The sequence below is a fragment of the Engystomops pustulosus genome, chromosome 9, assembly GCF_040894005.1.
Source record: "Engystomops pustulosus chromosome 9, aEngPut4.maternal, whole genome shotgun sequence".
In the NCBI taxonomy this organism is placed as follows: domain Eukaryota; kingdom Metazoa; phylum Chordata; class Amphibia; order Anura; family Leptodactylidae; genus Engystomops; species Engystomops pustulosus.
The window spans coordinates 66,649,831-66,676,379 of record NC_092419.1 but is presented as its reverse complement, the minus strand read 5'-3'; the positions used below and the strand labels follow the sequence as shown (position 1 = coordinate 66,676,379).

The following is a 26,549-nucleotide window of genomic DNA, read 5'->3' as shown; positions in this document are numbered from 1 at the left end:
AGTAGAAATTAGGCAGCTGCTGTCAACGGCCATTCTAAGCTGAATGTGCCTGCTCTCGTCAGATCGCAGCAGCAATGCAGCTTAAGGCTTGGCAAGTACCAGCATGGGAGACTGGCTGGGATTCCCAAGTTCTGTTGACCTTTTTGAACCTGAAAATTGTGTTAGTTTCTCTATGAGATAGTAAAAGAAGGTTCAAATTGAACAGCTGCTGTCAACGGCCATTCTAAGCTGAATGTGCCTGCTCTCGTCAGATCGCAGCAGCTTAAGGCTTGGCAAGTACCAGCATGGGAGACTGGCTGGGAATCCCAAGTTCCGTTGACCTTTTTGAACCTGAAAATTGTGTTAGTTTCTCTATGAGATAGTAAAAGAAGGTTCAAACTGAACAGCTGCTGTCAACGGCCATTCTAAGCTGAATGTGCCTGCTCTCGTCAGATCGCAGCAGCAATGCAGCTTAAGGCTTGGCAAGTACCAGCATGGGAGACTGGCTGGGAATCCCAAGTTCCGTTGACCTTTTTGAACCTGAAAATTGTGTTAGTTTCTCTATGAGATAGTAAAAGAAGGTTCAAATTGAACAGCTGCTGTCAACGGCCATTCTAAGCTGAATGTGCGTGCTCTTGTCGGATCACAGCAGCGATGCAGCTTAAGGCTTGGCAAGTACCAGCATGGGAGACTGGCTGCGAATCCCAAGTTCCGTTGACCTTTTTGAACCTGAAAATTGTGTTAGTTTCTCTATGAGATAGTAAAAGAAGGTTCAAACTGAACAGCTGCTGTCAACGGCCATTCTAAGCTGAATGTGCCTGCTCTCGTCAGATCGCAACATCAATGCAGCTTAAGGCTTGGCAAGTACCAGCATGGGAGACTGGCTGGGAATCCCAAGTTCCGTTGACCTTTTTGAACCTGAAAATTGTGTTAGTTTCTCTATGAGATAGTAAAAGAAGGTTCAAATTGAACAGCTGCTGTCAACGGCCATTCTAAGCTGAATGTGCCTGCTCTCGTCAGATCGCAGCAGCAATGCAGCTTAAGGCTTGGCAAGTACCAGCATGGGAGACTGGCTGGGAATCCCAAGTTCCGTTGACCTTTTTGAACCTGAAAATTGTGTTAGTTTCTCTATGAGATAGTAAAAGAAAGTAGAAATTAGGCAGCTGCTGTCAACGGCCATTCTAAGCTGAATGTGCCTGCTCTCGTCAGATCGCAGCAGCAATGCAGCTTAAGGCTTGGCAAGTACCAGCATGGGAGACTGGCTGGGAATCCCAAGTTCTGTTGACCTTTTTGAACCTGAAAATTGTGTTAGTTTCTCTATGAGATAGTAAAAGAAGGTTCAAATTGAACAGCTGCTGTCAACGGCCATTCTAAGCTGAATGTGCCTGCTCTCATCAGATCACAGCAGATTAAGGCTTGGCAAGTACCAGCATGGGAGACTGGCTGGGAATCCCAAGTTCCGTTGACCTTTTTGAACCTGAAAATTGTGTTAGTTTCTCTATGAGATAGTAAAAGAAGGTTCAAACTGAACAGCTGCTGTCAACGGCCATTCTAAGCTGAATGTGCCTGCTCTCGTCAGATCGCAGCAGCAATGCAGCTTAAGGCTTGGCAAGTACCAGCATGGGAGACTGGCTGGGAATCCCAAGTTCCGTTGACCTTTTTGAACCTGAAAATTGTGTTAGTTTCTCTATGAGATAGTAAAAGAAGGTTCAAACTGAACAGCTGCTGTCAACGGCCATTCTAAGCTGAATGTGCCTGCTCTCGTCAGATCGCAGCAGCAATGCAGCTTAAGGCTTGGCAAGTAACAGCATGGGAGACTGGCTGGGAATCCCAAGTTCTGTTGACCTTTTTGAACCTGAAAATTGTGTTAGTTTCTCTATGAGATAGTAAAAGAAGGTTCAAATTGAACAGCTGCTGTCAACGGCCATTCTAAGCTGAATGCGCGTGCTCTTGTCGGATCACAGCAGCGATGCAGCTTAAGGCTTGGCAAGTACCAGCATGGGAGACTGGCTGCGAATCCCAAGTTCCGTTGACCTTTTTGAACCTGAAAATTGTGTTAGTTTCTCTATGAGATAGTAAAAGAAGGTTCAAACTGAACAGCTGCTGTCAACGGCCATTCTAAGCTGAATGTGCCTGCTCTCGTCAGATCGCAGCATCAATGCAGCTTAAGGCTTGGCAAGTACCAGCATGGGAGACTGGCTGGGAATCCCAAGTTCCGTTGACCTTTTTGAACCTGAAAATTGTGTTAGTTTCTCTATGAGATAGTAAAAGAAGGTTCAAATTGAACAGCTGCTGTCAACGGCCATTCTAAGCTGAATGTGCCTGCTCTCGTCAGATCGCAGCAGCAATGCAGCTTAAGGCTTGGCAAGTACCAGCATGGGAGACTGGCTGGGAATCCCAAGTTCCGTTGACCTTTTTGAACCTGAAAATTGTGTTAGTTTCTCTATGAGATAGTAAAAGAAAGTAGAAATTGAACAGCTGCTGTCAACGGCCATTCTAAGCTGAATGTGCCTGCTCTCGTCAGATCGCAGCAGCAATGCAGCTTAAGGCTTGGCAAGTACTAGCATGGGAGACTGGCTGGGAATCCCAAGTTCCGTTGACCTTTTTGAACCTGAAAATTGTGTTAGTTTCTCTATGGGATAGTAAAAGAAGGTTCAAATTGAACAGCTGCTGTCAACGGCCATTCTAAGCTGAATGTGCCTGCTCTCGTCAGATCGCAGCAGCAATGCAGCTTAAGGCTTGGCAAGTACCAGCATGGGAGACTGGCTGGGAATCCCAAGTTCTGTTGACCTTTTTGAACCTGAAAATTGTGTTAGTTTCTCTATGAGATAGTAAAAGAAGGTTCAAATTGAACAGCTGCTGTCAACGGCCATTCTAAGCTGAATGTGCCTGCTCTCGTCAGATCGCAGCAACAATGCAGCTTAAGGCTTGGCAAGTACAAGCATGGGAGACTGGCTGGGAATCCCAAGTTCCGTTGACCTTTTTGAACCTGAAAATTGTTAGTTTCTCTGTCAAAGATGGTAAAAGAAGGTTCAAATTGAACAGCTGCTGTCAACGGCCATTCTAAGCTGAATGTGCCTGCTCTCGTCAGATCGCAGCAGCAATGCAGCTTAAGGCTTGGCAAGTACCAGCATGGGAGACTGGCTGGGAATCCCAAGTTCTGTTGACCTTTTTGAACCTGAAAATTGTGTTAGTTTCTCTATGAGATAGTAAAAGAAGGTTCAAATTGGACAGCTGCTGTCAACGGCCATTCTAAGCTGAATGTGCCTGCTCTCGTCAGATCGCAGCAGCTTAAGGCTTGGCAAGTACCAGCATGGGAGACTGGCTGGGAATCCCAAGTTCCGTTGACCTTTTTGAACCTGAAAATTGTGTTAGTTTCTCTATGAGATAGTAAAAGAAGGTTCAAATTGAACAGCTGCTGTCAACGGCCATTCTAAGCTGAATGTGCCTGCTCTCATCAGATCGCAGCAGCAATGTAGCTTAAGGCTTGGCAAGTACCAGCATGGGAGACTGGCTGGGAATCCCAAGTTCCGTTGACCTTTTTGAACCTGAAAATTGTGTTAGTTTCTCTATGAGATAGTAAAAGAAGGTTCAAATTGAAAAGCTGCTGTCAACGGCCATTCTAAGCTGAATGTGCCTGCTCTCGTCAGATCGCAGCAGCAATGCAGCTTAAGGCTTGGCAAGTACCAGCATGGGAGACTGGCTGGGAATCCCAAGTTCCGTTGACCTTTTTGAACCTGAAAATTGTTAGTTTCTCTGTCAAAGATGGTAAAAGAAGGTTCAAATTGAACAGCTGCTGTCAACGGCCATTCTAAGCTGAATGTGCCTGCTCTCGTCAGATCGCAGCAGCTTAAGGCTTGGCAAGTACCAGCATGGGAGACTGGCTGGGAATCCCAAGTTCCGTTGACCTTTTTGAACCTGAAAATTGTGTTAGTTTCTCTATGAGATAGTAAAAGAAGGTTCAAATTGAACAGCTGCTGTCAACGGCCATTCTAAGCTGAATGTGCCTGCTCTCGTCAGATCGCAGCAGCAATGCAGCTTAAGGCTTGGCAAGTACCAGCATGGGAGACTGGCTGGGAATCCCAAGTTCTGTTGACCTTTTTGAACCTGAAAATTGTGCTAGTTTTTCTATGAGATAGTAAAAGAAGGTTCAAATTGAACAGCTGCTGTCAACGGCCATTCTAAGCTGAATGTGCCTGCTCTCGTCAGATCGCAGCAACAATGAAGCTTAAGGCTTGGCAAGTACCAGCATGGGAGACTGGCTGGGAATCCCAAGTTCTGTTGACCTTTTTGAACCTGAAAATTGTGTTAGTTTCTCTATGAGATAGTAAAAGAAGGTTCAAATTGAACAGCTGCTGTCAACGGCCATTCTAAGCTGAATGTGCCTGCTCTTGTCAGATCGCAGCAGCTTAAGGCTTGGCAAGTACCAGCATGGGAGACTGGCTGGGAATCCCAAGTTCCGTTGACCTTTTTGAACCTGAAAATTGTGTTAGTTTCTCTATGAGATAGTAAAAGAAGGTTCAAACTGAACAGCTGCTGTCAACGGCCATTCTAAGCTGAATGTGCCTGCTCTCGTCAGATCGCAGCAGCAATGCAGCTTAAGGCTTGGCAAGTAACAGCATGGGAGACTGGCTGGGAATCCCAAGTTCCTTTGACCTTTTTGAACCTGAAAATTGTGTTAGTTTCTTTATGAGATAGTAAAAGAAGGTTCAAATTGAACAGCTGCTGTCAACGGCCATTCTAAGCTGAATGTGCCTGCTCTCGTCAGATCGCAGCAGCAATGCAGCTTAAGGCTTGGCAAGTACCAGCATGGGAGACTGGCTGGGAATCCCAAGTTCTGTTGAACTTTTTGAACCTGAAAATTGTGTTAGTTTCTCTATGAGATAGTAAAAGAAGGTTCAAATTGAACAGCTGCTGTCAACGGCCATTCTAAGCTGAATGTGCCTGCTCTCGTCAGATAGCAGCAGCAATGCAGCTTAAGGCTTGGCAAGTACCAGCATGGGAGACTGGCTGGGAATCCCAAGTTCCGTTGACCTTTTTGAACCTGAAAATTGTGTTAGTTTCTCTATGAGATAGTAAAAGAAGGTTCAAATTGAACAGCTGCTGTCAACGGCCATTCTAAGCTGAATGTGCGTGCTCTTGTCGGATCACAGCAGCGATGCAGCTTAAGGCTTGGCAAGTACCAGCATGGGAGACTGGCTGCGAATCCCAAGTTCCGTTGACCTTTTTGAACCTGAAAATTGTGTTAGTTTCTCTATGAGATAGTAAAAGAAGGTTCAAACTGAACAGCTGCTGTCAACGGCCATTCTAAGCTGAATGTGCCTGCTCTCGTCAGATCGCAGCAGCAATGCAGCTTAAGGCTTGGCAAGTACCAGCATGGGAGACTGGCTGGGAATCCCAAGTTCTGTTGACCTTTTTGAACCTGAAAATTGTGTTAGTTTCTCTATGAGATAGTAAAAGAAGGTTCAAATTGAACAGCTGCTGTCAACGGCCATTCTAAGCTGAATGTGCCTGCTCTCGTCAGATAGCAGCAGCAATGCAGCTTAAGGCTTGGCAAGTACCAGCATGGGAGACTGGCTGGGAATCCCAAGTTCCGTTGACCTTTTTGAACCTGAAAATTGTGTTAGTTTCTCTATGAGATAGTAAAAGAAGGTTCAAATTGAACAGCTGCTGTCAACGGCCATTCTAAGCTGAATGTGCGTGCTCTTGTCGGATCACAGCAGCGATGCAGCTTAAGGCTTGGCAAGTACCAGCATGGGAGTCTGGCTGCGAATCCCAAGTTCCGTTGACCTTTTTGAACCTGAAAATTGTGTTAGTTTCTCTATGAGATAGTAAAAGAAGGTTCAAACTGAACAGCTGCTGTCAACGGCCATTCTAAGCTGAATGTGCCTGCTCTCGTCAGATCGCAGCAGCAATGCAGCTTAAGGCTTGGCAAGTACCAGCATGGGAGACTGGCTGGGAATCCCAAGTTCTGTTGACCTTTTTGAACCTGAAAATTGTGTTAGTTTCTCTATGAGATAGTAAAAGAAGGTTCAAATTGAACAGCTGCTGTCAACGGCCATTCTAAGCTGAATGTGCCTGCTCTTGTCAGATCGCAGCAGCTTAAGGCTTGGCAAGTACCAGCATGGGAGACTGGCTGGGAATCCCAAGTTCCGTTGACCTTTTTGAACCTGAAAATTGTGTTAGTTTCTCTATGAGATAGTAAAAGAAGGTTCAAACTGAACAGCTGCTGTCAACGGCCATTCTAAGCTGAATGTGCCTGCTCTCGTCAGATCGCAGCAGCAATGCAGCTTAAGGCTTGGCAAGTAACAGCATGGGAGACTGGCTGGGAATCCCAAGTTCCTTTGACCTTTTTGAACCTGAAAATTGTGTTAGTTTCTTTATGAGATAGTAAAAGAAGGTTCAAATTGAACAGCTGCTGTCAACGGCCATTCTAAGCTGAATGTGCCTGCTCTCGTCAGATCGCAGCAGCAATGCAGCTTAAGGCTTGGCAAGTACCAGCATGGGAGACTGGCTGGGAATCCCAAGTTCTGTTGAACTTTTTGAACCTGAAAATTGTGTTAGTTTCTCTATGAGATAGTAAAAGAAGGTTCAAATTGAACAGCTGCTGTCAACGGCCATTCTAAGCTGAATGTGCCTGCTCTCGTCAGATAGCAGCAGCAATGCAGCTTAAGGCTTGGCAAGTACCAGCATGGGAGACTGGCTGGGAATCCCAAGTTCCGTTGACCTTTTTGAACCTGAAAATTGTGTTAGTTTCTCTATGAGATAGTAAAAGAAGGTTCAAATTGAACAGCTGCTGTCAACGGCCATTCTAAGCTGAATGTGCGTGCTCTTGTCGGATCACAGCAGCGATGCAGCTTAAGGCTTGGCAAGTACCAGCATGGGAGACTGGCTGCGAATCCCAAGTTCCGTTGACCTTTTTGAACCTGAAAATTGTGTTAGTTTCTCTATGAGATAGTAAAAGAAGGTTCAAACTGAACAGCTGCTGTCAACGGCCATTCTAAGCTGAATGTGCCTGCTCTCGTCAGATCGCAGCAGCAATGCAGCTTAAGGCTTGGCAAGTACCAGCATGGGAGACTGGCTGGGAATCCCAAGTTCTGTTGACCTTTTTGAACCTGAAAATTGTGTTAGTTTCTCTATGAGATAGTAAAAGAAGGTTCAAATTGAACAGCTGCTGTCAACGGCCATTCTAAGCTGAATGTGCCTGCTCTCGTCAGATAGCAGCAGCAATGCAGCTTAAGGCTTGGCAAGTACCAGCATGGGAGACTGGCTGGGAATCCCAAGTTCCGTTGACCTTTTTGAACCTGAAAATTGTGTTAGTTTCTCTATGAGATAGTAAAAGAAGGTTCAAATTGAACAGCTGCTGTCAACGGCCATTCTAAGCTGAATGTGCGTGCTCTTGTCGGATCACAGCAGCGATGCAGCTTAAGGCTTGGCAAGTACCAGCATGGGAGTCTGGCTGCGAATCCCAAGTTCCGTTGACCTTTTTGAACCTGAAAATTGTGTTAGTTTCTCTATGAGATAGTAAAAGAAGGTTCAAACTGAACAGCTGCTGTCAACGGCCATTCTAAGCTGAATGTGCCTGCTCTCGTCAGATCGCAGCAGCAATGCAGCTTAAGGCTTGGCAAGTACCAGCATGGGAGACTGGCTGGGAATCCCAAGTTCCGTTGACCTTTTTGAACCTGAAAATTGTGTTAGTTTCTCTATGAGATAGTAAAAGAAAGTAGAAATTAGGCAGCTGCTGTCAACGGCCATTCTAAGCTGAATGTGCCTGCTCTCGTCAGATCGCAGCAGCAATGCAGCTTAAGGCTTGGCAAGTACCAGCATGGGAGACTGGCTGGGAATCCCAAGTTCTGTTGACCTTTTTGAACCTGAAAATTGTGTTAGTTTCTCTATGAGATAGTAAAAGAAGGTTCAAATTGAACAGCTGCGGTCAACGGCCATTCTAAGCTGAATGTGCCTGCTCTCGTCAGATCGCAGCAGCTTAAGGCTTGGCAAGTACCAGCATGGGAGACTGGCTGGGAATCCCAAGTTCTGTTGACCTTTTTGAACCTGAAAATTGTGTTAGTTTCTCTATGAGATAGTAAAAGAAGGTTCAAACTGAACAGCTGCTGTCAACGGCCATTCTAAGCTGAATGTGCCTGCTCTCGTCAGATCGCAGCAGCAATGCAACTTAAGGCTTGGCAAGTACCAGCATGGGAGACTGGCTGGGAATCCCAAGTTCCGTTGACCTTTTTGAACCTGAAAATTGTGTTAGTTTCTCTATGAGATAGTAAAAGAAGGTTCAAATTGAACAGCTGCTGTCAACAGCCATTCTAAGCTGAATGTGCCTGCTCTCGTCAGATCGAAGCAGCAATGCAGCTTAAGGCTTGGCAAGTACCAGCATGGGAGACTGGCTGGGAATCCCAAGTTCTGTTGACCTTTTTGAACCTGAAAATTGTGTTAGTTTCTCTATGAGATAGTAAAAGAAGGTTCAAATTGAACAGCTGCTGTCAACGGCCATTCTAAGCTGAATGTGCCTGCTCTCGTCAGATAGCAGCAGCAATGCAGCTTAAGGCTTGGCAAGTACCAGCATGGGAGACTGGCTGGGAATCCCAAGTTCCGTTGACCTTTTTGAACCTGAAAATTGTGTTAGTTTCTCTATGAGATAGTAAAAGAAGGTTCAAATTGAACAGCTGCTGTCAACGGCCATTCTAAGCTGAATGTGCGTGCTCTTGTCGGATCACAGCAGCGATGCAGCTTAAGGCTTGGCAAGTACCAGCATGGGAGACTGGCTGGGAATCCCAAGTTCTGTTGACCTTTTTGAACCTGAAAATTGTGTTAGTTTCTCTATGAGATAGTAAAAGAAGGTTCAAATTGAACAGCTGCTGTCAACGGCCATTCTAAGCTGAATGTGCCTGCTCTCGTCAGATAGCAGCAGCAATGCAGCTTAAGGCTTGGCAAGTACCAGCATGGGAGACTGGCTGGGAATCCCAAGTTCCGTTGACCTTTTTGAACCTGAAAATTGTGTTAGTTTCTCTATGAGATAGTAAAAGAAGGTTCAAATTGAACAGCTGCTGTCAACGGCCATTCTAAGCTGAATGTGCGTGCTCTTGTCGGATCACAGCAGCGATGCAGCTTAAGGCTTGGCAAGTACCAGCATGGGAGACTGGCTGCGAATCCCAAGTTCCGTTGACCTTTTAGAACCTGAAAATTGTGTTAGTTTCTCTATGAGATAGTAAAAGAAGGTTCAAACTGAACAGCTGCTGTCAACGGCCATTCTAAGCTGAATGTGCCTGCTCTCATCAGATCGCAGCAGCTTAAGGCTTGGCAAGTACCAGCATGGGAGACTGGCTGGGAATCCCAAGTTCTGTTGACCTTTTTGAACCTGAAAATTGTGTTAGTTTCTCTATGAGATAGTAAAAGAAGGTTCAAATTGAACAGCTGCGGTCAACGGCCATTCTAAGCTGAATGTGCCTGCTCTCGTCAGATCGCAGCAGCTTAAGGCTTGGCAAGTACCAGCATGGGAGACTGGCTGGGAATCCCAAGTTCCGTTGACCTTTTTGAACCTGAAAATTGTGTTAGTTTCTCTATGAGATAGTAAAAGAAGGTTCAAACTGAACAGCTGCTGTCAACGGCCATTCTAAGCTGAATGTGCCTGCTCTCGTCAGATCGCAGCAGCAATGCAGCTTAAGGCTTGGCAAGTACCAGCATGGGAGACTGGCTGGGAATCCCAAGTTCCGTTGACCTTTTTGAACCTGAAAATTGTGTTAGTTTCTCTATGAGATAGTAAAAGAAGGTTCAAATTGAACAGCTGCTGTCAACAGCCATTCTAAGCTGAATGTGCCTGCTCTCGTCAGATCGCAGCAGCAATGCAGCTTAAGGCTTGGCAAGTACCAGCATGGGAGACTGGCTGGGAATCCCAAGTTCTGTTGACCTTTTTGAACCTGAAAATTGTGTTAGTTTCTCTATGAGATAGTAAAAGAAGGTTCAAATTGAACAGCTGCTGTCAACGGCCATTCTAAGCTGAATGTGCGTGCTCTTGTCGGATCACAGCAGCGATGCAGCTTAAGGCTTGGCAAGTACCAGCATTGGAGACTGGCTGCGAATCCCAAGTTCCGTTGACCTTTTTGAACCTGAAAATTGTGTTAGTTTCTCTATGAGATAGTAAAAGAAGGTTCAAACTGAACAGCTGCTGTCAACGGCCATTCTAAGCTGAATGTGCCTGCTCTCGTCAGACCGCAGCATCAATGCAGCTTAAGGCTTGGCAAGTACCAGCATGGGAGACTGGCTGGGAATCCCAAGTTCCGTTGACCTTTTTGAACCTGAAAATTGTGTTAGTTTCTCTATGAGATAGTAAAAGAAGGTTCAAATTGAACAGCTGCTGTCAACGGCCATTCTAAGCTGAATGTGCCTGCTCTCGTCAGATCGCAGCATCAATGCAGCTTAAGGCTTGGCAAGTACCAGCATGGGAGACTGGCTGGGAATCCCAAGTTCCGTTGACCTTTTTGAACCTGAAAATTGTGTTAGTTTCTCTATGAGATAGTAAAAGAAGGTTCAAATTGAACAGCTGCTGTCAACGGCCATTCTAAGCTGAATTTGCCTGCTCTCGTCAGATCGCAGCAGCAATGCAGCTTAAGGCTTGGCAAGTACCAGCATGGGAGACTGGCTGGGAATCCCAAGTTCTGTTGACCTTTTTGAACCTGAAAATTGTGTTAGTTTCTCTATGAGATAGTAAAAGAAGGTTCAAATTGAACAGCTGCTGTCAACGGCCATTCTAAGCTGAATGTGCCTGCTCTCATCAGATCGCAGCAGCTTAAGGCTTGGCAAGTACCAGCATGGGAGACTGGCTGGGAATCCCAAGTTCCGTTGACCTTTTTGAACCTGAAAATTGTGTTAGTTTCTCTATGAGATAGTAAAAGAAGGTTCAAACTGAACAGCTGCTGTCAACGGCCATTCTAAGCTGAATGTGCCTGCTCTCGTCAGATCGCAGCAGCAATGCAGCTTAAGGCTTGGCAAGTACCAGCATGGGAGACTCGCTGGGAATCCCAAGTTCTGTTGACCTTTTTGAACCTGAAAATTGTGTTAGTTTCTCTATGAGATAGTAAAAGAAGGTTCAAATTGAACAGCTGCTGTCAACGGCCATTCTAAGCTGAATGTGCCTGCTCTCGTCAGATCGCAGCAACAATGAAGCTTAAGGCTTGGCAAGTACCAGCATGGGAGACTGGCTGGGAATCCCAAGTTCTGTTGACCTTTTTGAACCTTAAAATTGTGTTAGTTTCTCTATGAGATAGTAAAAGAAGGTTCAAATTGAACAGCTGCTGTCAACGGCCATTCTAAGCTGAATGTGCCTGCTCTCGTCAGATCGCAGCAGCTTAAGGCTTGGCAAGTAACAGCATGGGAGACTGGCTGGGAATCCCAAGTTCCGTTGACCTTTTTGAACCTGAAAATTGTGTTAGTTTCTCTATGAGATAGTAAAAGAAGGTTCAAACTGAACAGCTGCTGTCAACGGCCATTCTAAGCTGAATGTGCCTGCTCTCGTCAGATCGCAGCAGCAATGCAGCTTAAGGCTTGGCAAGTACCAGCATGGGAGACTGGCTGGGAATCCCAAGTTCTGTTGACCTTTTTGAACCTGAAAATTGTGTTAGTTTCTCTATGAGATAGTAAAAGAAGGTTCAAATTGAACAGCTGCTGTCAACGGCCATTCTAAGCTGAATGTGCCTGCTCTCGTCAGATAGCAGCAGCAATGCAGCTTAAGGCTTGGCAAGTACCAGCATGGGAGACTGGCTGGGAATCCCAAGTTCCGTTGACCTTTTTGAACCTGAAAATTGTGTTAGTTTCTCTATGAGATAGTAAAAGAAGGTTCAAATTGAACAGCTGCTGTCAACGGCCATTCTAAGCTGAATGTGCGTGCTCTTGTCGGATCACAGCAGCGATGCAGCTTAAGGCTTGGCAAGTACCAGCATGGGAGTCTGGCTGCGAATCCCAAGTTCCGTTGACCTTTTTGAACCTGAAAATTGTGTTAGTTTCTCTATGAGATAGTAAAAGAAGGTTCAAACTGAACAGCTGCTGTCAACGGCCATTCTAAGCTGAATGTGCCTGCTCTCGTCAGATCGCAGCAGCAATGCAGCTTAAGGCTTGGCAAGTACCAGCATGGGAGACTGGCTGGGAATCCCAAGTTCCGTTGACCTTTTTGAACCTGAAAATTGTGTTAGTTTCTCTATGAGATAGTAAAAGAAAGTAGAAATTAGGCAGCTGCTGTCAACGGCCATTCTAAGCTGAATGTGCCTGCTCTCGTCAGATCGCAGCAGCAATGCAGCTTAAGGCTTGGCAAGTACCAGCATGGGAGACTGGCTGGGAATCCCAAGTTCTGTTGACCTTTTTGAACCTGAAAATTGTGTTAGTTTCTCTATGAGATAGTAAAAGAAGGTTCAAATTGAACAGCTGCGGTCAACGGCCATTCTAAGCTGAATGTGCCTGCTCTCGTCAGATCGCAGCAGCTTAAGGCTTGGCAAGTACCAGCATGGGAGACTGGCTGGGAATCCCAAGTTCTGTTGACCTTTTTGAACCTGAAAATTGTGTTAGTTTCTCTATGAGATAGTAAAAGAAGGTTCAAACTGAACAGCTGCTGTCAACGGCCATTCTAAGCTGAATGTGCCTGCTCTCGTCAGATCGCAGCAGCAATGCAACTTAAGGCTTGGCAAGTACCAGCATGGGAGACTGGCTGGGAATCCCAAGTTCCGTTGACCTTTTTGAACCTGAAAATTGTGTTAGTTTCTCTATGAGATAGTAAAAGAAGGTTCAAATTGAACAGCTGCTGTCAACAGCCATTCTAAGCTGAATGTGCCTGCTCTCGTCAGATCGAAGCAGCAATGCAGCTTAAGGCTTGGCAAGTACCAGCATGGGAGACTGGCTGGGAATCCCAAGTTCTGTTGACCTTTTTGAACCTGAAAATTGTGTTAGTTTCTCTATGAGATAGTAAAAGAAGGTTCAAATTGAACAGCTGCTGTCAACGGCCATTCTAAGCTGAATGTGCCTGCTCTCGTCAGATAGCAGCAGCAATGCAGCTTAAGGCTTGGCAAGTACCAGCATGGGAGACTGGCTGGGAATCCCAAGTTCCGTTGACCTTTTTGAACCTGAAAATTGTGTTAGTTTCTCTATGAGATAGTAAAAGAAGGTTCAAATTGAACAGCTGCTGTCAACGGCCATTCTAAGCTGAATGTGCGTGCTCTTGTCGGATCACAGCAGCGATGCAGCTTAAGGCTTGGCAAGTACCAGCATGGGAGACTGGCTGCGAATCCCAAGTTCTGTTGACCTTTTAGAACCTGAAAATTGTGTTAGTTTCTCTATGAGATAGTAAAAGAAGGTTCAAACTGAACAGCTGCTGTCAACGGCCATTCTAAGCTGAATGTGCCTGCTCTCGTCAGATCGCAGCATCAATGCAGCTTAAGGCTTGGCAAGTACCAGCATGGGAGACTGGCTGGGAATCCCAAGTTCCGTTGACCTTTTTGAACCTGAAAATTGTGTTAGTTTCTCTATGAGATAGTAAAAGAAGGTTCAAATTGAACAGCTGCTGTCAACGGCCATTCTAAGCTGAATGTGCCTGCTCTCGTCAGATCGCAGCAGCAATGCAGCTTAAGGCTTGGCAAGTACCAGCATGGGAGACTGGCTGGGAATCCCAAGTTCCGTTGACCTTTTTGAACCTGAAAATTGTGTTAGTTTCTCTTTGAGATAGTAAAAGAAAGTAGAAATTAGGCAGCTGCTGTCAACGGCCATTCTAAGCTGAATGTGCCTGCTCTCGTCAGATCGCAGCAGCAATGCAGCTTAAGGCTTGGCAAGTACCAGCATGGGAGACTGGCTGGGAATCCCAAGTTCTGTTGACCTTTTTGAACCTGAAAATTGTGTTAGTTTCTCTATGAGATAGTAAAAGAAGGTTCAAATTGAACAGCTGCTGTCAACGGCCATTCTAAGCTGAATGTGCCTGCTCTCATCAGATCGCAGCAGCTTAAGGCTTGGCAAGTACCAGCATGGGAGACTGGCTGGGAATCCCAAGTTCTGTTGACCTTTTTGAACCTGAAAATTGTGTTAGTTTCTCTATGAGATAGTAAAAGAAGGTTCAAATTGAACAGCTGCGGTCAACGGCCATTCTAAGCTGAATGTGCCTGCTCTCGTCAGATCGCAGCAGCTTAAGGCTTGGCAAGTACCAGCATGGGAGACTGGCTGGGAATCCCAAGTTCCGTTGACCTTTTTGAACCTGAAAATTGTGTTAGTTTCTCTATGAGATAGTAAAAGAAGGTTCAAATTGAACAGCTGCTGTCAACGGCCATTCTAAGCTGAATGTGCGTGCTCTTGTCGGATCACAGCAGCGATGCAGCTTAAGGCTTGGCAAGTACCAGCATGGGAGTCTGGCTGCGAATCCCAAGTTCCGTTGACCTTTTTGAACCTGAAAATTGTGTTAGTTTCTCTATGAGATAGTAAAAGAAGGTTCAAACTGAACAGCTGCTGTCAACGGCCATTCTAAGCTGAATGTGCCTGCTCTCGTCAGATCGCAGCAGCAATGCAGCTTAAGGCTTGGCAAGTACCAGCATGGGAGACTGGCTGGGAATCCCAAGTTCCGTTGACCTTTTTGAACCTGAAAATTGTGTTAGTTTCTCTATGAGATAGTAAAAGAAAGTAGAAATTAGGCAGCTGCTGTCAACGGCCATTCTAAGCTGAATGTGCCTGCTCTCGTCAGATCGCAGCAGCAATGCAGCTTAAGGCTTGGCAAGTACCAGCATGGGAGACTGGCTGGGAATCCCAAGTTCTGTTGACCTTTTTGAACCTGAAAATTGTGTTAGTTTCTCTATGAGATAGTAAAAGAAGGTTCAAATTGAACAGCTGCGGTCAACGGCCATTCTAAGCTGAATGTGCCTGCTCTCGTTAGATCGCAGCAGCTTAAGGCTTGGCAAGTACCAGCATGGGAGACTGGCTGGGAATCCCAAGTTCTGTTGACCTTTTTGAACCTGAAAATTGTGTTAGTTTCTCTATGAGATAGTAAAAGAAGGTTCAAACTGAACAGCTGCTGTCAACGGCCATTCTAAGCTGAATGTGCCTGCTCTCGTCAGATCGCAGCAGCAATGCAACTTAAGGCTTGGCAAGTACCAGCATGGGAGACTGGCTGGGAATCCCAAGTTCCGTTGACCTTTTTGAACCTGAAAATTGTGTTAGTTTCTCTATGAGATAGTAAAAGAAGGTTCAAATTGAACAGCTGCTGTCAACAGCCATTCTAAGCTGAATGTGCCTGCTCTCGTCAGATCGAAGCAGCAATGCAGCTTAAGGCTTGGCAAGTACCAGCATGGGAGACTGGCTGGGAATCCCAAGTTCTGTTGACCTTTTTGAACCTGAAAATTGTGTTAGTTTCTCTATGAGATAGTAAAAGAAGGTTCAAATTGAACAGCTGCTGTCAACGGCCATTCTAAGCTGAATGTGCCTGCTCTCGTCAGATAGCAGCAGCAATGCAGCTTAAGGCTTGGCAAGTACCAGCATGGGAGACTGGCTGGGAATCCCAAGTTCCGTTGACCTTTTTGAACCTGAAAATTGTGTTAGTTTCTCTATGAGATAGTAAAAGAAGGTTCAAATTGAACAGCTGCTGTCAACGGCCATTCTAAGCTGAATGTGCGTGCTCTTGTCGGATCACAGCAGCGATGCAGCTTAAGGCTTGGCAAGTACCAGCATGGGAGACTGGCTGCGAATCCCAAGTTCCGTTGACCTTTTAGAACCTGAAAATTGTGTTAGTTTCTCTATGAGATAGTAAAAGAAGGTTCAAACTGAACAGCTGCTGTCAACGGCCATTCTAAGCTGAATGTGCCTGCTCTCGTCAGATCGCAGCATCAATGCAGCTTAAGGCTTGGCAAGTACCAGCATGGGAGACTGGCTGGGAATCCCAAGTTCCGTTGACCTTTTTGAACCTGAAAATTGTGTTAGTTTCTCTATGAGATAGTAAAAGAAGGTTCAAATTGAACAGCTGCTGTCAACGGCCATTCTAAGCTGAATGTGCCTGCTCTCGTCAGATCGCAGCAGCAATGCAGCTTAAGGCTTGGCAAGTACCAGCATGGGAGACTGGCTGGGAATCCCAAGTTCCGTTGACCTTTTTGAACCTGAAAATTGTGTTAGTTTCTCTTTGAGATAGTAAAAGAAAGTAGAAATTAGGCAGCTGCTGTCAACGGCCATTCTAAGCTGAATGTGCCTGCTCTCGTTAGATCGCAGCAGCTTAAGGCTTGGCAAGTACCAGCATGGGAGACTGGCTGGGAATCCCAAGTTCTGTTGACCTTTTTGAACCTGAAAATTGTGTTAGTTTCTCTATGAGATAGTAAAAGAAGGTTCAAACTGAACAGCTGCTGTCAACGGCCATTCTAAGCTGAATGTGCCTGCTCTCGTCAGATCGCAGCAGCAATGCAACTTAAGGCTTGGCAAGTACCAGCATGGGAGACTGGCTGGGAATCCCAAGTTCCGTTGACCTTTTTGAACCTGAAAATTGTGTTAGTTTCTCTATGAGATAGTAAAAGAAGGTTCAAATTGAACAGCTGCTGTCAACAGCCATTCTAAGCTGAATGTGCCTGCTCTCGTCAGATCGAAGCAGCAATGCAGCTTAAGGCTTGGCAAGTACCAGCATGGGAGACTGGCTGGGAATCCCAAGTTCTGTTGACCTTTTTGAACCTGAAAATTGTGTTAGTTTCTCTATGAGATAGTAAAAGAAGGTTCAAATTGAACAGCTGCTGTCAACGGCCATTCTAAGCTGAATGTGCCTGCTCTCGTCAGATAGCAGCAGCAATGCAGCTTAAGGCTTGGCAAGTACCAGCATGGGAGACTGGCTGGGAATCCCAAGTTCCGTTGACCTTTTTGAACCTGAAAATTGTGTTAGTTTCTCTATGAGATAGTAAAAGAAGGTTCAAATTGAACAGCTGCTGTCAACGGCCATTCTAAGCTGAATGTGCGTGCTCTTGTCGGATCACAGCAGCGATGCAGCTTAAGGCTTGGCAAGTACCAGCATGGGAGACTGGCTGCGAATCCCAAGTTCCGTTGACCTTTTAGAACCTGAAAATTGTGTTAGTTTCTCTATGAGATAGTAAAAGAAGGTTCAAACTGAACAGCTGCTGTCAACGGCCATTCTAAGCTGAATGTGCCTGCTCTCGTCAGATCGCAGCATCAATGCAGCTTAAGGCTTGGCAAGTACCAGCATGGGAGACTGGCTGGGAATCCCAAGTTCCGTTGACCTTTTTGAACCTGAAAATTGTGTTAGTTTCTCTATGAGATAGTAAAAGAAGGTTCAAATTGAACAGCTGCTGTCAACGGCCATTCTAAGCTGAATGTGCCTGCTCTCGTCAGATCGCAGCAGCAATGCAGCTTAAGGCTTGGCAAGTACCAGCATGGGAGACTGGCTGGGAATCCCAAGTTCCGTTGACCTTTTTGAACCTGAAAATTGTGTTAGTTTCTCTTTGAGATAGTAAAAGAAAGTAGAAATTAGGCAGCTGCTGTCAACGGCCATTCTAAGCTGAATGTGCCTGCTCTCGTCAGATCGCAGCAGCAATGCAGCTTAAGGCTTGGCAAGTACCAGCATGGGAGACTGGCTGGGAATCCCAAGTTCTGTTGACCTTTTTGAACCTGAAAATTGTGTTAGTTTCTCTATGAGATAGTAAAAGAAGGTTCAAATTGAACAGCTGCTGTCAACGGCCATTCTAAGCTGAATGTGCCTGCTCTCATCAGATCGCAGCAGCTTAAGGCTTGGCAAGTACCAGCATGGGAGACTGGCTGGGAATCCCAAGTTCTGTTGACCTTTTTGAACCTGAAAATTGTGTTAGTTTCTCTATGAGATAGTAAAAGAAGGTTCAAATTGAACAGCTGCGGTCAACGGCCATTCTAAGCTGAATGTGCCTGCTCTCGTCAGATCGCAGCAGCTTAAGGCTTGGCAAGTACCAGCATGGGAGACTGGCTGGGAATCCCAAGTTCCGTTGACCTTTTTGAACCTGAAAATTGTGTTAGTTTCTCTATGAGATAGTAAAAGAAGGTTCAAACTGAACAGCTGCTGTCAACGGCCATTCTAAGCTGAATGTGCCTGCTCTCGTCAGATCGCAGCAGCAATGCAGCTTAAGGCTTGGCAAGTACCAGCATGGGAGACTGGCTGGGAATCCCAAGTTCCGTTGACCTTTTTGAACCTGAAAATTGTGTTAGTTTCTCTATGAGATAGTAAAAGAAGGTTCAAATTGAACAGCTGCTGTCAACAGCCATTCTAAGCTGAATGTGCCTGCTCTCGTCAGATCGCAGCAGCAATGCAGCTTAAGGCTTGGCAAGTACCAGCATGGGAGACTGGCTGGGAATCCCAAGTTCTGTTGACCTTTTTGAACTTGAAAATTGTGTTAGTTTCTCTATGAGATAGTAAAAGAAGGTTCAAATTGAACAGCTGCTGTCAACGGCCATTCTAAGCTGAATGTGCGTGCTCTTGTCGGATCACAGCAGCGATGCAGCTTAAGGCTTGGCAAGTACCAGCATGGGAGACTGGCTGCGAATCCCAAGTTCCGTTGACCTTTTTGAACCTGAAAATTGTGTTAGTTTCTCTATGAGATAGTAAAAGAAGGTTCAAACTGAACAGCTGCTGTCAACGGCCATTCTAAGCTGAATGTGCCTGCTCTCGTCAGACCGCAGCATCAATGCAGCTTAAGGCTTGGCAAGTACCAGCATGGGAGACTGGCTGGGAATCCCAAGTTCCGTTGACCTTTTTGAACCTGAAAATTGTGTTAGTTTCTCTATGAGATAGTAAAAGAAGGTTCAAATTGAACAGCTGCTGTCAACGGCCATTCTAAGCTGAATGTGCCTGCTCTCGTCAGATCGCAGCATCAATGCAGCTTAAGGCTTGGCAAGTACCAGCATGGGAGACTGGCTGGGAATCCCAAGTTCCGTTGACCTTTTTGAACCTGAAAATTGTGTTAGTTTCTCTATGAGATAGTAAAAGAAGGTTCAAATTGAACAGCTGCTGTCAACGGCCATTCTAAGCTGAATGTGCCTGCTCTCGTCAGATCGCAGCAGCAATGCAGCTTAAGGCTTGGCAAGTACCAGCATGGGAGACTGGCTGGGAATCCCAAGTTCTGTTGACCTTTTTGAACCTGAAAATTGTGTTAGTTTCTCTATGAGATAGTAAAAGAAGGTTCAAATTGAACAGCTGCTGTCAACGGCCATTCTAAGCTGAATGTGCCTGCTCTCATCAGATCGCAGCAGCTTAAGGCTTGGCAAGTACCAGCATGGGAGACTGGCTGGGAATCCCAAGTTCCGTTGACCTTTTTGAACCTGAAAATTGTGTTAGTTTCTCTATGAGATAGTAAAAGAAGGTTCAAACTGAACAGCTGCTGTCAACGGCCATTCTAAGCTGAATGTGCCTGCTCTCGTCAGATCGCAGCAGCAATGCAGCTTAAGGCTTGGCAAGTACCAGCATGGGAGACTCGCTGGGAATCCCAAGTTCTGTTGACCTTTTTGAACCTGAAAATTGTGTTAGTTTCTCTATGAGATAGTAAAAGAAGGTTCAAATTGAACAGCTGCTGTCAACGGCCATTCTAAGCTGAATGTGCCTGCTCTCGTCAGATCGCAGCAACAATGAAGCTTAAGGCTTGGCAAGTACCAGCATGGGAGACTGGCTGGGAATCCCACGTTCTGTTGACCTTTTTGAACCTTAAAATTGTGTTAGTTTCTCTATGAGATAGTAAAAGAAGGTTCAAATTGAACAGCTGCTGTCAACGGCCATTCTAAGCTGAATGTGCCTGCTCTCGTCAGATCGCAGCAGCTTAAGGCTTGGCAAGTAACAGCATGGGAGACTGGCTGGGAATCCCAAGTTCCGTTGACCTTTTTGAACCTGAAAATTGTGTTAGTTTCTCTATGAGATAGTAACAGAAGGTTCAAACTGAACAGCTGCTGTCAACGGCCATTCTAAGCTGAATGTGCCTGCTCTCGTCAGATCGCAGCAGCAATGCAGCTTAAGGCTTGGCAAGTAACAGCATGGGAGACTGGCTGGGAATCCCAAGTTCCGTTGACCTTTTTGAACCTGAAAATTGTGTTAGTTTCTCTATGAGATAGTAAAAGAAGGTTCAAATTGAACAGCTGCTGTCAACGGCCATTCTAAGCTGAATGTGCCTGCTCTCGTCAGATCGCAGCAGCAATGCACCTTAAGGCTTGGCAAGTACCAGCATGGGAGACTGGCTGGGAATCCCAAGTTCTGTTGACCTTTTTGAACCTGAAAATTGTGTTAGTTTCTCTATGAGATAGTAAAAGAAGGTTCAAATTGAACAGCTGCTGTCAACGGCCATTCTAAGCTGAATGTGCCTGCTCTCGTCAGATAGCAGCAGCAATGCAGCTTAAGGCTTGGCAAGTACCAGCATGGGAGACTGGCTGGGAATCCCAAGTTCCGTTGACTTTTTTGAACCTGAAAATTGTGTTAGTTTCTCTATGAGATAGTAAAAGAAGGTTCAAATTGAACAGCTGCTGTCAACGGCCATTCTAAGCTGAATGTGCGTGCTCTTGTCGGATCACAGCAGCGATGCAGCTTAAGGCTTGGCAAGTACCAGCATGGGAGACTGGCTGCGAATCCCAAGTTCCGTTGACCTTTTTGAACCTGAAAATTGTGTTAGTTTCTCTATGAGATAGTAAAAGAAGGTTCAAACTGAACAGCTGCTGTCAACGGCCATTCTAAGCTGAATGTGCCTGCTCTCGTCAGATCGCAGCAGCAATGCAGCTTAAGGCTTGGCAAGTACCAGCATGGGAGACTGGCTGGGAATCCCAAGTTCCGTTGACCTTTTTGAACCTGAAAATTGTGTTAGTTTCTCTATGAGATAGTAAAAGAAAGTAGAAATTAGGCAGCTGCTGTCAACGGCCATTCTAAGCTGAATGTGCCTGCTCTCGTCAGATCGCAGCAGCAATGCAGCTTAAGGCTTGGCAAGTACCAGCATGGGAGACTGGCTGGGAATCCCAAGTTCTGTTGACCTTTTTGAACCTGAAAATTGTGTTAGTTTCTCTATGAGATAGTAAAAGAAGGTTCAAATTAAACAGCTGCGGTCAACGGCCATTCTAAGCTGAATGTGCCTGCTCTCGTCAGATCGCAGCAGCTTAAGGCTTGGCAAGTACCAGCATGGGAGACTGGCTGGGAATCCCAAGTTCTGTTGACCTTTTTGAACCTGAAAATTGTGTTAGTTTCTCTATGAGATAGTAAAAGAAGGTTCAAACTGAACAGCTGCTGTCAACGGCCATTCTAAGCTGAATGTGCCTGCTCTCGTCAGATCGCAGCAGCAATGCAACTTAAGGCTTGGCAAGTACCAGCATGGGAGACTGGCTGGGAATCCCAAGTTCCGTTGACCTTTTTGAACCTGAAAATTGTGTTAGTTTCTCTATGAGATAGTAAAAGAAGGTTCAAATTGAACAGCTGCTGTCAACAGCCATTCTAAGCTGAATGTGCCTGCTCTCGTCAGATCGCAGCAGCAATGCAGCTTAAGGCTTGGCAAGTACCAGCATGGGAGACTGGCTGGGAATCCCAAGTTCTGTTGACCTTTTTGAACCTGAAAATTGTGTTAGTTTCTCTATGAGATAGTAAAAGAAGGTTCAAATTGAACAGCTGCTGTCAACGGCCATTCTAAGCTGAATGTGCCTGCTCTCATCAGATCGCAGCAGCTTAAGGCTTGGCAAGTACCAGCATGGGAGACTGGCTGGGAATCCCAAGTTCCGTTGACCTTTTTGAACCTGAAAATTGTGTTAGTTTCTCTATGAGATAGTAAAAGAAGGTTCAAACTGAACAGCTGCTGTCAACGGCCATTCTAAGCTGAATGTGCCTGCTCTCGTCAGATCGCAGCAGCAATGCAGCTTAAGGCTTGGCAAGTACCAGCATGGGAGACTGGCTGGGAATCCCAAGTTCTGTTGACCTTTTTGAACCTGAAAATTGTGTTAGTTTCTCTATGAGATAGTAAAAGAAGGTTCAAATTGAACAGCTGCTGTCAACGGCCATTCTAAGCTGAATGTGCCTGCTCTCATCAGATCGCAGCAGCTTAAGGCTTGGCAAGTACCAGCATGGGAGACTGGCTGGGAATCCCAAGTTCCGTTGACCTTTTTGAACCTGAAAATTGTGTTAGTTTCTCTATGAGATAGTAAAAGAAGGTTCAAACTGAACAGCTGCTGTCAACGGCCATTCTAAGCTGAATGTGCCTGCTCTCGTCAGATTGCAGCAGCAATGCAGCTTAAGGCTTGGCAAGTACCAGCATGGGAGACTGGCTGGGAATCCCAAGTTCCGTTGACCTTTTTGAACCTGAAAATTGTGTTACTTTCTCTATGAGATAGTAAAAGAAGGTTCAAATTGAACAGCTGCTGTCAACAGCCATTCTAAGCTGAATGTGCCTGCTCTCGTCAGATCGCAGCAGCAATGCAGCTTAAGGCTTGGCAAGTACCAGCATGGGAGACTGGCTGGGAATCCCAAGTTCTGTTGACCTTTTTGAACATGAAAATTGTGTTAGTTTCTCTATGAGATAGTAAAAGAAGGTTCAAATTGAACAGCTGCTGTCAACGGCCATTCTAAGCTGAATGTGCCTGCTCTCGTCAGATAGCAGCAGCAATGCAGCTTAAGGCTTGGCAAGTACCAGCATGGGAGACTGGCTGGGAATCCCAAGTTCCGTTGACCTTTTTGAACCTGAAAATTGTGTTAGTTTCTCTATGAGATAGTAAAAGAAGGTTCAAACTGAACAGCTGCTGTCAACGGCCATTCTAAGCTGAATGTGCGTGCTCTTGTCGGATCACAGCAGCGATGCAGCTTAAGGCTTGGCAAGTACCAGCATGGGAGACTGGCTGCGAATCCCAAGTTCTGTTGACCTTTTTGAACCTGAAAATTGTGTTAGTTTCTCTATGAGATAGTAAAAGAAGGTTCAAACTGAACAGCTGCTGTCAACGGCCGTTCTAAGCTGAATGTGCCTGCTCTCGTCAGATCGCAGCATCAATGCAGCTTAAGGCTTGGCAAGTACCAGCATGGGAGACTGGCTGGGAATCCCAAGTTCCGTTGACCTTTTAGAAACTGAAAATTGTGTTAGTTTCTCTATGAGATAGTAAAAGAAGGTTCAAATTGAACAGCTGCTGTCAACGGCCATTCTAAGCTGAATGTGCCTGCTCTCGTCAGATCGCAGCAGCAATGCAGCTTAAGGCTTGGCAAGTACCAGCATGGGAGACTGGCTGGGAATCCCAAGTTCCGTTGACCTTTTTGAACCTGAAAATTGTGTTAGTTTCTCTATGAGATAGTAAAAGAAAGTAGAAATTAGGCAGCTGCTGTCAACGGCCATTCTAAGCTGAATGTGCCTGCTCTCGTCAGATTGCAGCAGCAATGCAGCTTAAGGCTTGGCAAGTACCAGCATGGGAGACTGGCTGGGAATCCCAAGTTCCGTTGACCTTTTTGAACCTGAAAATTGTGTTAGTTTCTCTATGAGATAGTAAAAGAAGGTTCAAACTGAACAGCTGCTGTCAACGGCCATTCTAAGCTGAATGTGCCTGCTCTCGTCAGATCGCAGCAGCAATGCAGCTTAAGGCTTGGCAAGTACCAGCATGGGAGACTGGCTGGGAATCCCAAGTTCCGTTGACCTTTTTGAACCTGAAAATTGTGTTAGTTTCTCTATGAGATAGTAAAAGAAGGTTCAAATTGAACAGCTGCTGTCAACAGCCATTCTAAGCTGAATGTGCCTGCTCTCGTCAGATCGCAGCAGCAATGCAGCTTAAGGCTTGGCAAGTACCAGCATGGGAGACTGGCTGGGAATCCCAAGTTCTGTTGACCTTTTTGAACCTGAAAATTGTGTTAGTTTCTCTATGAGATAGTAAAAGAAGGTTCAAATTGAACAGCTGCTGTCAACGGCCATTCTAAGCTGAATGTGCCTGCTCTCGTCAGATAGCAGCAGCAATGCAGCTTAAGGCTTGGCAAGTACCAGCATGGGAGACTGGCTGGGAATCCCAAGTTCCGTTGACCTTTTTGAACCTGAAAATTGTGTTAGTTTCTCTATGAGATAGTAAAAGAAGGTTCAAATTGAACAGCTGCTGTCAACGGCCATTCTAAGCTGAATGTGCGTGCTCTTGTCGGATCACAGCAGCGATGCAGCTTAAGGCTTGGCAAGTACCAGCATGGGAGACTGGCTGCGAATCCCAAGTTCTGTTGACCTTTTTGAACCTGAAAATTGTGTTAGTTTCTCTATGAGATAGTAAAAGAAGGTTCAAACTGAACAGCTGCTGTCAACGGCCATTCTAAGCTGAATGTGCCTGCTCTCGTCAGATCGCAGCATCAATGCAGCTTAAGGCTTGGCAAGTACCAGCATGGGAGACTGGCTGGGAATCCCAAGTTCCGTTGACCTTTTAGAACCTGAAAATTGTGTTAGTTTCTCTATGAGATAGTAAAAGAAGGTTCAAACTGAACAGCTGCTGTCAACGGCCATTCTAAGCTGAATGTGCCTGCTCTCGTCAGATCGCAGCAGCAATGCAGCTTAAGGCTTGGCAAGTACCAGCATGGGAGACTGGCTGGGAATCCCAAGTTCCGTTGACCTTTTTGAACCTGAAAATTGTGTTAGTTTCTCTATGAGATAGTAAAAGAAGGTTCAAATTGAACAGCTGCTGTCAACGGCCATTCTAAGCTGAATGTGCCTGCTCTCGACAGATCGCAGCAGCAATGCAGCTTAAGGCTTGGCAAGTACCAGCATGGGAGACTGGCTGGGAATCCCAAGTTCTGTTGACCTTTTTGAACCTGAAAATTGTGTTAGTTTCTCTATGAGATAGTAAAAGAAGGTTCAAACTGAACAGCTGCTGTCAACGGCCATTCTAAGCTGAATGTGCCTGCTCTCGTCAGATCGCAGCATCAATGCAGCTTAAGGCTTGGCAAGTACCAGCATGGGAGACTGGCTGGGAATCCCAAGTTCCGTTGACCTTTTAGAAACTGAAAATTGTGTTAGTTTCTCTATGAGATAGTAAAAGAAGGTTCAAATTGAACAGCTGCTGTCAACGGCCATTCTAAGCTGAATGTGCCTGCTCTCGTCAGATCGCAGCAGCAATGCAGCTTAAGGCTTGGCAAGTACCAGCATGGGAGACTGGCTGGGAATCCCAAGTTCCGTTGACCTTTTTGAACCTGAAAATTGTGTTAGTTTCTCTATGAGATAGTAAAAGAAGGTTCAAATTGAACAGCTGCTGTCAATGGCCATTCTAAGCTGAATGTGCGTGCTCTTGTCGGATCACAGCAGCGATGCAGCTTAAGGCTTGGCAAGTACCAGCATGGGAGACTGGCTGCGAATCCCAAGTTCCGTTGACCTTTTAGAACCTGAAAATTGTGTTAGTTTCTCTATGAGATAGTAAAAGAAGGTTCAAACTGAACAGCTGCTGTCAACGGCCATTCTAAGCTGAATGTGCCTGCTCTCGTCAGATCGCAGCATCAATGCAGCTTAAGGCTTGGCAAGTACCAGCATGGGAGACTGGCTGGGAATCCCAAGTTCCGTTGACCTTTTTGAACCTGAAAATTGTGTTAGTTTCTCTTTGAGATAGTAAAAGAAAGTAGAAATTAGGCAGCTGCTGTCAACGGCCATTCTAAGCTGAATGTGCCTGCTCTCGTCAAATCGCAGCAGCAATGCAGCTTAAGGCTTGGCAAGTACCAGCATGGGAGACTGGCTGGGAATCCCAAGTTCTGTTGACCTTTTTGAACCTGAAAATTGTGTTAGTTTCTCTATGAGATAGTAAAAGAAGGTTCAAATTGAACAGCTGCTGTCAACGGCCATTCTAAGCTGAATGTGCCTGCTCTCATCAGATCGCAGCAGCTTAAGGCTTGGCAAGTACCAGCATGGGAGACTGGCTGGGAATCCCAAGTTCTGTTGACCTTTTTGAACCTGAAAATTGTGTTAGTTTCTCTATGAGATAGTAAAAGAAGGTTCAAATTGAACAGCTGCGGTCAACGGCCATTCTAAGCTGAATGTGCCTGCTCTCGTCAGATCGCAGCAGCTTAAGGCTTGGCAAGTACCAGCATGGGAGACTGGCTGGGAATCCCAAGTTCCGTTGACCTTTTTGAACCTGAAAATTGTGTTAGTTTCTCTATGAGATAGTAAAAGAAGGTTCAAACTGAACAGCTGCTGTCAACGGCCATTCTAAGCTGAATGTGCCTGCTCTCGTCAGATCGCAGCAGCAATGCAGCTTAAGGCTTGGCAAGTACCAGCATGGGAGACTGGCTGGGAATCCCAAGTTCTGTTGACCTTTTTGAACCTGAAAATTGTGTTAGTTTCTCTATGAGATAGTAAAAGAAGGTTCAAATTGAACAGCTGCTGTCAACGGCCATTCTAAGCTGAATGTGCCTGCTCTCATCAGATCGCAGCAGCTTAAGGCTTGGCAAGTACCAGCATGGGAGACTGGCTGGGAATCCCAAGTTCCGTTGACCTTTTTGAACCTGAAAATTGTGTTAGTTTCTCTATGAGATAGTAAAAGAAGGTTCAAACTGAACAGCTGCTGTCAACGGCCATTCTAAGCTGAATGTGCCTGCTCTCGTCAGATTGCAGCAGCAATGCAGCTTAAGGCTTGGCAAGTACCAGCATGGG

General features: G+C 45.7%; 27 pseudogenes; all 27 read left to right on the top strand.

Annotated features, from left to right (window-relative positions):
* The first annotated feature begins 21 nt into the window (after nucleotides 1–21).
* LOC140094220 (5S ribosomal RNA) lies at nucleotides 22–140 on the top strand (annotated as a pseudogene).
* Nucleotides 141–391: 251 nt separating this feature from the next.
* On the top strand, nucleotides 392–510 carry LOC140099480 (5S ribosomal RNA; annotated as a pseudogene).
* Nucleotides 511–769: 259 nt separating this feature from the next.
* On the top strand, nucleotides 770–888 carry LOC140092337 (5S ribosomal RNA; annotated as a pseudogene).
* A 70-nt stretch (nucleotides 889–958) lies between these two features.
* On the top strand, nucleotides 959–1,077 carry LOC140099478 (5S ribosomal RNA; annotated as a pseudogene).
* A 70-nt stretch (nucleotides 1,078–1,147) lies between these two features.
* On the top strand, nucleotides 1,148–1,266 carry LOC140080261 (5S ribosomal RNA; annotated as a pseudogene).
* A 251-nt stretch (nucleotides 1,267–1,517) lies between these two features.
* LOC140099476 (5S ribosomal RNA) lies at nucleotides 1,518–1,636 on the top strand (annotated as a pseudogene).
* Nucleotides 1,637–1,706: 70 nt separating this feature from the next.
* LOC140092902 (5S ribosomal RNA) lies at nucleotides 1,707–1,825 on the top strand (annotated as a pseudogene).
* A 259-nt stretch (nucleotides 1,826–2,084) lies between these two features.
* LOC140084205 (5S ribosomal RNA) lies at nucleotides 2,085–2,203 on the top strand (annotated as a pseudogene).
* A 70-nt stretch (nucleotides 2,204–2,273) lies between these two features.
* Nucleotides 2,274–2,392, top strand: LOC140099475 (5S ribosomal RNA; annotated as a pseudogene).
* Nucleotides 2,393–2,462: 70 nt separating this feature from the next.
* Nucleotides 2,463–2,581, top strand: LOC140079318 (5S ribosomal RNA; annotated as a pseudogene).
* A 70-nt stretch (nucleotides 2,582–2,651) lies between these two features.
* Nucleotides 2,652–2,770, top strand: LOC140080260 (5S ribosomal RNA; annotated as a pseudogene).
* Nucleotides 2,771–2,840: 70 nt separating this feature from the next.
* LOC140085237 (5S ribosomal RNA) lies at nucleotides 2,841–2,959 on the top strand (annotated as a pseudogene).
* A 70-nt stretch (nucleotides 2,960–3,029) lies between these two features.
* On the top strand, nucleotides 3,030–3,148 carry LOC140080259 (5S ribosomal RNA; annotated as a pseudogene).
* A 251-nt stretch (nucleotides 3,149–3,399) lies between these two features.
* LOC140082290 (5S ribosomal RNA) lies at nucleotides 3,400–3,518 on the top strand (annotated as a pseudogene).
* Nucleotides 3,519–3,588: 70 nt separating this feature from the next.
* LOC140099474 (5S ribosomal RNA) lies at nucleotides 3,589–3,707 on the top strand (annotated as a pseudogene).
* A 251-nt stretch (nucleotides 3,708–3,958) lies between these two features.
* On the top strand, nucleotides 3,959–4,077 carry LOC140080258 (5S ribosomal RNA; annotated as a pseudogene).
* Nucleotides 4,078–4,147: 70 nt separating this feature from the next.
* LOC140091136 (5S ribosomal RNA) lies at nucleotides 4,148–4,266 on the top strand (annotated as a pseudogene).
* Nucleotides 4,267–4,706: 440 nt separating this feature from the next.
* Nucleotides 4,707–4,825, top strand: LOC140089691 (5S ribosomal RNA; annotated as a pseudogene).
* Nucleotides 4,826–4,895: 70 nt separating this feature from the next.
* Nucleotides 4,896–5,014, top strand: LOC140089777 (5S ribosomal RNA; annotated as a pseudogene).
* A 259-nt stretch (nucleotides 5,015–5,273) lies between these two features.
* On the top strand, nucleotides 5,274–5,392 carry LOC140080256 (5S ribosomal RNA; annotated as a pseudogene).
* A 70-nt stretch (nucleotides 5,393–5,462) lies between these two features.
* On the top strand, nucleotides 5,463–5,581 carry LOC140089776 (5S ribosomal RNA; annotated as a pseudogene).
* Nucleotides 5,582–5,840: 259 nt separating this feature from the next.
* On the top strand, nucleotides 5,841–5,959 carry LOC140080255 (5S ribosomal RNA; annotated as a pseudogene).
* A 440-nt stretch (nucleotides 5,960–6,399) lies between these two features.
* On the top strand, nucleotides 6,400–6,518 carry LOC140089690 (5S ribosomal RNA; annotated as a pseudogene).
* Nucleotides 6,519–6,588: 70 nt separating this feature from the next.
* On the top strand, nucleotides 6,589–6,707 carry LOC140089775 (5S ribosomal RNA; annotated as a pseudogene).
* Nucleotides 6,708–6,966: 259 nt separating this feature from the next.
* On the top strand, nucleotides 6,967–7,085 carry LOC140080254 (5S ribosomal RNA; annotated as a pseudogene).
* A 70-nt stretch (nucleotides 7,086–7,155) lies between these two features.
* On the top strand, nucleotides 7,156–7,274 carry LOC140089774 (5S ribosomal RNA; annotated as a pseudogene).
* Nucleotides 7,275–7,722: 448 nt separating this feature from the next.
* On the top strand, nucleotides 7,723–7,841 carry LOC140080252 (5S ribosomal RNA; annotated as a pseudogene).
* Nucleotides 7,842–26,549: the final 18,708 nt, after the last annotated feature.